Source organism: Thunnus maccoyii, chromosome 10 (genome assembly GCF_910596095.1).
Source record: "Thunnus maccoyii chromosome 10, fThuMac1.1, whole genome shotgun sequence".
Taxonomy (NCBI): domain Eukaryota; kingdom Metazoa; phylum Chordata; class Actinopteri; order Scombriformes; family Scombridae; genus Thunnus; species Thunnus maccoyii.
The window spans coordinates 24,335,875-24,343,059 of record NC_056542.1 but is presented as its reverse complement, the minus strand read 5'-3'; the positions used below and the strand labels follow the sequence as shown (position 1 = coordinate 24,343,059).

Here is a 7,185-nt window from a genome sequence, read left to right as displayed (position 1 = left end):
TTTGAGGGGATATTTATCTCATGTTTTCATTAAATAGCCCTAAAAAATGAAAGTCTATCTCAGTACCATGTGGACCTGGCTGCGATGGGATCCAGATAGCGTGATTCTGCTCCGTCTTCTGTCGTGTAATTACTGAAATGAAAATAATTGAAACCCAGGAAGATGAGTGTATTTTCAGGATGGTGACGTTCGTCTTGCATGTGGAAAGAGTGCAACTGGTTAAGAATAACACATTTTAACAGACTGACTTACTGTGCCAGGTCATTCGCAATAACAATCTGAATGTTCCCTCTTCAATAGGTTGATGATCCCAATATTAGTCATAATAAATTTTTAAGGAGTGCAATTGACAGATGTTTACAAGTAGTACAAGATAGTTTGCTTCCATTTGGAATTATGTGTATTTCTCAGGTCCAGCAAACTTACCGTATAACACATTGCACAATTATTTTCCAGTTAACCATGCTTTCACTTTCTTTGGCATTTCTATTGACCATATTTAGCTACATAATTTTATTGCATCTTATGCAGTTGGTCTCATATATTTGGGGATGCAAAATGGTGCAAAAAGATGACAAATCCAATATTTAACCATGGTCACAATGTTTTCCTAACATTAACAAGTGTTTTTTAGTTGTCTTAACACTATCACACAATCATACTGAAATCATGCTTTTGTTGCCATATTGTACATTGAATGTGCCTTTAAAAATGATAACGGTCTGTTTTTTTGGTCTGATGCATTCATGTAAAAAAGAATGTTGCTTTCAACTGCACTTTGCATCATGCACCTTGTTTTACCAAATTACCGCCGAATGTCACAAAGTCACTAGCGTAATTAGCCTACTGTTGCTTTTATATGGAGGCCATTATCACTGGCTATAAACAGCCACTGTAGTCAGCCGCCCCTCTCTTTTGGTCAGATGCAGGATCAGTCATTTTTTACTGGCCTCATGTGCTTCACATACGTTGAACATGTGTGCTGTCCGGCTACACTGTGATTGCTCTGTGGCTAGACACTGTATTTCACATTCAGAGGAATAGATATCGTTTCAATTAAAACACTATTAAATTCACCAGAGCTTTATGTAAATATACTTTATTTGTTCTGGTTTATACTGCACAGTTTTACAAACATTGGTGTTTCTATTGTTCATAGATATTCATATTGTCCATTTTCAGATGCAATATTTACAGATAACAAAACAGCAAATAACAAAACATATACTGGAAAAAATTGTATTCCAGTGTAATATAAGAGTTTACTGCCAAATATATAGCATAATGTATCATGGCAGCTTCTCTTCCCTTTTTATATTTGCTTGAAAACACTGGTCTTTTTTTTAGTTTAGTTTTTTAATTTTTTTCACTTTAAAAGGACAGATTAAAAGGTTGCAACACCATCTGCATACACAATTAAAAGAGCATCAAGGATAACACAAAAAAAGACTTATTTCCATTGTGGTCCTTGTCATAGTTAGATGTCGTGGAGGTGTGTGCATGTGTGTTTGTGTATGTGCACGTGGGGATAGTGGAGTATGGTATTAGTGGCATATAAAAGCACAAAAAAACATCATTATACAGAAAATATTCACATTAACAGGCATTATTCTGACAACAAGCTAAAGTACATACTTCTTATTATACTAAAACTGGTCCAGTAAATGAGCTTCATACAACCCTGCCTACAAAACTGTCTTTACAGGGGCACGTTATCTAAAAGCCAGTGTTTTAGTTTTGCCTTGAACGTGACTGGGTTTGTAATCTGTTTAACGCTATTAGGAACCTTATTCCAATCCTGGGCAGCCAAGTATCTAAAAGAACTACCCTTCCACCCCTCTGTCACATCTCCAGTACCAAAATGTGTGAACAGACAGAAATGCATAATTACAATCAGACCTATACTGAACTTATAGGCAGCGTACATTTTAGTGGACAATGTGCCATCATGCTCTAATTAAACCCATTTGTAGCTGTTGATTTTCTTTTTTTTTTATCTTACTTGATCTTATTTTCTACAGCCGCTGCAGATCACATCAGTCGGACTGACACTGTGTGCAGCACACATGTACCGTCCCTGCTAAACACTCCCACTCTGGTCATTAGCAGGAATGAGCTTTGGCTTAAATTATAAAAACACCAGCCCTTGAATCCCGCTGTTTTATGGGTCCAGGGTATTTTTATATGACTGGTTTTCAAACATGAAATGGATTGCTTGTGTGAGAATAATCAACACTTGTTAATTTTTAGACTGGTAGGAGAGATTCCTTCTCTTTTGTTGGTTGCCATAACAATGTGTGACCAAGATTAAACATAATCAGAGCTGTGACAGATAATTGATGTCTCTTTTTTTTTATAAACATCATGGCGTGCTTGTATTTGTTTTTCTGATCTTCACAGATCTATTATGTAGTCTCTCATAGGATGGGCCACTTATGGGGTAAAATGGCAAGAACAGACTCATACATCTGGTGATTTATTCCACGTACTAAACACCAAGAAAACACTGTCTGTTCTTTTTTAGCCATGCTGGCAACATTTCTCTGAGTACAGCAATGTCAGCCAGGTGGTCCACCACTTGATTGAGACTGCAATGTCTCAATAACTACTAGATGTATTGCCATGAAATTTTGTACAGACATTAGTGGTTCCCAGACTATGAATCCCTTCTAGCGCCACCATGAGGTTGACACTTGTGGTTTTGAATAAAATGTCTCTACAACCAGTGGATGAATTGCCATGGAAATGCTCCAGCATTATATCATGTGGTGCATTCGAGGGAGGAGAGGCATCACTCCAGTGTCTTGATGTTTGGAACATCTGAGAAGCTATTTGTTGACTGTCAAAACCGCACTGTTGCAACAACTGCTGAAATCAACAACCTAACATTAGCCACTGGTAATTCCAGCAGAGCAGATGTGGCCAACACTGAGCTTTGCTGGAAGAGGGAGCGGGTCTAATTTTTTTTTACTGGATGGAAAAACGTCTGCATTAATTTGCTTCATAAAAAGACAAATTCTCTTTTCAGTGTGGTTCGCTGAGGTTGTTCTGCCTGGGTGAGAAACGAAGGGGTAAATTGTACTTTCACACATGTTTTAATTCAGGGTCTTTCCATTAGAACCCCTTAGATTGAGAGGAAATTGTTCACTAGAAAAATAAAGCTCAGGCCATCTGCCTTCTTTCAACTTTCTATAGTGAGTAGTCCTGAAGTTTCTTTTGGGCTGTTCCTGGACCATGTGTTCTGTAAAAAGTCAACAAAAATTATTTACAGTATTTGCATGATAAACTAGATTTTCCTGAGAGATGTTGCTTCGCAACGTTTCCGTACTGATTACAAGGCTCTGTATCTCTCACACATACCCACCACCTACTTGCACACAGGCTCTCTTTGAGGGGGGATACCTGACACGGGTCCCTGCAGAGCTGAATGATCACAGGACAAAAGTCGAGGGCAGACGGGCCGTCTGTTATAAAGAAAGAGCAGAAAGGGTTTTATCAGGGAGGAAGAGAAAAAGACTCCCCATGCAGATTAATAAAATAACCCCAAGGTTCTTCTATACACACCCTGATCTGCGCCCCCTCCTATTCCCCCACCAGAAATACCACACACACACACACACACATAGAGAATACCTGGGGTCTGCCTCACCTGTTGCCTGGCAACAACTGATGGGAAAAAAAGCTGGTGGTGCTCCAATGATTAAAATTTCCTGGGTAGAAGTGTTTGATCCCCAGTATGCTGTCATTGTCTCTCCACGGCTTCATAAGAAACCCAACACTGGGGTAGCGAGAGAGGGAAGAGAATATATAAACTTTCTCACTCTTGTCAAGAGGTGGCTGGCTTTGCTCACTGACTTTTCCTCTAATTTTTTGAGTATAAAGAAGCCCCCCCCCTGCTCTTCAAGTGAACTCAGGACATTTCTTACTCCCCCCCCCCCCCCCTCCTGTCATACTAGTCATTTTGACAATTCACTGGGTAGTCATGTTTTTGTTTTGTTTTTTCAAAAAGAAGCGGAAATACATCAAAAGAGGTCGTACCAAGGGTGAGACACAGAAAGCGGTGGCCTTTCTTAACAGTCCTGCGCTCAGTTTATTTAAAGTGTTGCTGTCGAGGGGGAGAGGGAAGTGGAGACGCCGCTTCGGAAGGAATGTGTAGTTAATGCCACGCTCATGGCCAAATTAGTCAGGCCTGCTGAGGGGATTCCTCCTGGGGTCACTTCCACGATAAAAGACACACATATACTTCAGTACATTCATGTCCACATCAAGCACGCATAGACGTTTCCATACTTACACATTCATAACATATAAACAAACTCACACATCCAGGGAATGCTGTGCTAACATGCATGAGAAGACCCTGACGCACTTGCATTTGCAAAAACTAACAAATCCAGGCGGTGCAGCATTTCAGATTACACAAGCTTAAAGAAATAGTTTGACATTTTTAGAAATACGCTCATTTGTTTTCTTACCAGAAGTTAGAAGAGACTATCAATACCACTCTCACGTCTAAGAGTGGTATCAATCTTCTCATCTAACTCTCAACAAAAAGAAAGCAAATTTCCCAAAATGTCGGGCTATTCCTTTAACACAAATTTCACTGATTTGGTGATTGTTTTGTTATTACTTCCTTATTTGAAAGGGGAACACAGGTCAAGATGGGGAATCAGATCAGTGGTTACTGCCCCCCTTCACCACACACACACACACACACACACACACACACACACACACACACACACACACACACATAGTACCCTTGTCTTTTGACCTTCTCTATACAAAACTCTGACCTGCTTTCCCTCTGTATGTACAGCTGACAGCTCTTGCTCAGAGTGATTATCTGTCCTTGACTACCATCTCAATCCCTCTTACTATGAAATTATCCTCTCTATCACGCCAGCAGACACACACAAATGCAGTCTCACACACATTTAAGATAAGGTTGCTCCACCTTCCACCCCACAACACATGCACCTGTCTTATCCTTGTGTATATTAATCAAATTCTCCCTGCCTGTGTGTGATAGAATTTCACTCAATAATTATTTTTTAGAACTTTTAGATCCTATACTTATGTGTGTGTGCGTGTCCTCATGCATGTCTATTTTCATAACATTGCACACCCTCTGCTGCCCTGTGTATCTGTCTCTGCACTTGCTTCATGCTGAGAGAATGTGTAGGATTGCCACCAGGATATTTGCAGCTTTAATAGATACAACGTCAGAAAAACCTGCTGGTAAGGCCACAGACTGAGCCACTATGTTTTCACAGACTCCAGCGAGGCACATGCTATCAATTGCTGTCCACACTGAGCCCGGACTAATTCATAAGCTGATGACAGGACAGTGGATCAACATTGTCACTGTCATCTGGGAATTTTATGAGTCATAGGCCGGGGAATGAGCAGGTTGGAGATCATAAGCATGAGCTTCATGGCATGGTGTGTATTTGTTGCTCTGATGCGGCTGAGGATTAAGAGCCTGATTTTCTCGAGAAGGTCGAGGTAAATGGATTTGTGCAATGTCATATAAATATAATAAAATGGACATCTAGCCTAAGCTGGGAAATTATAATTAGCTTCTGATTGACTTTGAATTTCAGCCTCTTAAATCCTGATATGCGCCTTAAATTTCCTCATAGTGGCTTTAAAGTGAAAACATTTTTTTAAAAAGCAACATTTTTTCCACACTGTTTAGAAATCTCACACATATTCTGTATGTCTGCTTGCTCCAGTGCTTTATTAAAGCTGTGTCATGATCGCACTGGGAAAGAAAATAAATCCTAAGTCGCCATTTTTATGGCTGCACCATTACAAGAGAAGGAAAAGTCTGCACATTTTATATGCATTTTATAATCATTTTATATGCATTAGCCTGGTCTGTTTGGTATCTTTGGCAACTTTAAGATTTTGAAGGAAGCTTAGAGGCTTAGCTGTGTAACATGCATCTTTTAATGATAGATTCATCGGTTGCAGGGTAGAATCAGTTCGTTTTTGTGGTTAACATGTACAAAAAGCAAGTCATTTAAAAGACTCTATAAGAAAGTTGAAAAACTATGGTATGTTTGTAATGGACTAAAAACTTAATTCTGCTCTCCAAGTTTTCATAAGGCAGAAGAACTTTTTCACCCAGTGTCAGTACTATATTATATTCATGCTTATATCAAATCAAAAACAAAAAGAGAAAAGAAAAAGAAAATAAGAGTGTTTTGGGGTCCACCTGTTGCTTAGGGGTTAAGACACTGACCATGAACCACAACAGCTTGAGTTGAGCTGGGGACCTTTGTTGCATCTCTCTATCTCCCTCATTTCCTGTCATTTCTCTACAAGCGCCATCAAATAAATGTAAAAGTTTGTGTTTGCGTTAATTTTAATTTGTGCCACACTTTGTGTCAGCTAGGATGATGGTGTACACTAGCATACTGCCGTGGATCAAAGCCTATGAATTAGATTACAGCTAAAATAGGACTAAATGTGGTATTAGAAAAAAAAAAAACGTGTAGTGTGCATTCAACCATTGGTTGGGAGGGTTTATGCACCTGCCCGACTTCATTTACAGGTGTCGACTGATTCTCTCACTGGACGGTCACAGGGACTGACCAAGTGACCTTAACCTTCCGCACCCCAGTGCCACATACACACACACGCTCAACATACACACACACCCAAACACACACTCATGCTCCTAATCCCAGGGGATGGTGGGGCTAGTTCAGACTGGGACACAAAGACCAGCATTATTCTACATCACTTACACCAGACTGCTGGGACTGAGGAGAGGGAAGGGGGGGAGCAGAACTGCAAGATTTCATAATTTTTCATGACAACATTTCAATAATGTTTTATGTTTTCTCTATTTTCTGCCAGAACATATTAATTGTGATATTAAATTTCACTCTAATAGAGGCATTACAGTGCTTTTGTCCAGATATCATTTAGTCACATAGACTCAACATGCAGGATGACGTTTAGATTCTGCAGTCTGCCCTCAGTGGAGGTGAAAGGGTTTAAAACAATGCATCAATCTCTGTTATGTCTCACTGTCCTGGTCCTGAGTTAGCGCAGGGCAAACAGGGAAGTATTCCCATAAAGAAAGAGCCCATGCTATGTTTGCATTGCTTTCCTCAGCCCAGTGACTGATGGAAAACCAGAAGCCACAGTGAGGAGACGCAGTAGACCCAT

General features: G+C 40.0%; 1 long non-coding RNA gene across 2 annotated transcripts; it reads right to left on the bottom strand.

Annotated features, from left to right (window-relative positions):
* Positions 1 to 1,117: 1,117 nt before the first annotated feature.
* Positions 1,118 to 3,803, bottom strand: LOC121904888. 2 transcript variants are annotated; one of them, XR_006098302.1, is made up of 3 exons: positions 3,650 to 3,803; positions 3,365 to 3,464; positions 1,118 to 3,241 (listed from the first exon to the last, which is right to left on the bottom strand). It is a non-coding gene; the product is annotated as an uncharacterized LOC121904888 (long non-coding RNA). The 2 variants fall into 2 exon arrangements; XR_006098303.1 differs by having other exon boundaries at positions 3,372 to 3,464.
* Positions 3,804 to 7,185: the final 3,382 nt, after the last annotated feature.